This window comes from Panthera uncia, chromosome B1 (genome assembly GCF_023721935.1).
Source record: "Panthera uncia isolate 11264 chromosome B1, Puncia_PCG_1.0, whole genome shotgun sequence".
In the NCBI taxonomy this organism is placed as follows: domain Eukaryota; kingdom Metazoa; phylum Chordata; class Mammalia; order Carnivora; family Felidae; genus Panthera; species Panthera uncia.
Window position 1 is genome coordinate 23,561,166 of NC_064811.1, and position 1,009 is coordinate 23,562,174.

At 38.9% G+C, this 1,009-nt stretch overlaps 1 non-coding gene across 1 annotated transcript; it reads left to right on the forward strand.

Moving 5' to 3' along the window:
• Window positions 1–264: 264 nt before the first annotated feature.
• Window positions 265–349, forward strand: TRNAQ-UUG (transfer RNA glutamine (anticodon UUG)). The gene has a single exon. It is a non-coding gene; the product is annotated as a tRNA-Gln (tRNA).
• Window positions 350–1,009: the final 660 nt, after the last annotated feature.

Genomic DNA, 1,009 nt, shown 5'->3' on the forward strand with positions numbered 1-1,009 from the left:
TTCAGAAAACCAGGAATACTACCAAAATTATCTTTAGAATAAAGTATGGTATAAATAAAAAGTAGTAATTAAACAAATCAATTGATTCAAAATACTAGCTCTACTGAGCAGTTCATGGTGCCAGACACAGAACATATGCTAAAAGCCTAAAGATGATGATTTTTTTTTTCTCTATAATTCTTCTCTGAGGCACACGTATTTGCTTCGGCAAGTTGTCTCAATATCAAAATCTCAAACTGAGTTTAAATTTCAACTTTTCGGGGCGCCTGGGTGGCTCAGTCGGTTAAGCGTCTGACTTTGGCTCAGGTCACGATCTCGCGGTCCGCGGGTTCGAGCCCCGCGTCGGGCTCTGGACTGATGGCTCGGAGCCTGGAGCCTGCTTCCGATTCTGTGTTTCCCTCTCTCTCTGCCCCTCCCCCGTTCATGCTGTGCCTCTCTCTGTCTGAAAAATAAATAAACGTTAAAAAAAAAATAAAAATAAAAATAAAAAAAAATACATTTCAACTTTTCCAAAACAATGAAAGACAACGGTGTTCACCCTGATTTCAATTAATGCACTATCTTCACATCTGTAATTGCCTCTGGTATTATTGTCTGGAAGCCCAGTCTCTCTCAGAACCTACCTGGCAGTCTCCCTCATTCTTCAATGTTTGGCTCAAATTCGTGCTTGGTCAAGTTTTCAATTAATCTTTTCTAGCATCATTATTACTTCCTCTCTATATGCTACACTGGACAAGTGTCTTGACATAAAGATGAATTCAGCTCCCTACAAATTGACCATCTAGGGTCATATAAAGTCTTCAGCTATGACAGTTGCATACAAGAACTGCGTAAGACACAGAAGACAAAAGAGCTAACTTTCAGGACTGGAGTCAGAAATTGTTTAAAATGGTACCCACAAAGGAAATGACAACAGAATTAACTCTACAAACTATGTGTAAAAGCTTTCTACAAAGTTACATTGCTAAGGGTGAAAAGCAGGCTTTAACAATGTTTAAGCTTTTAGGAA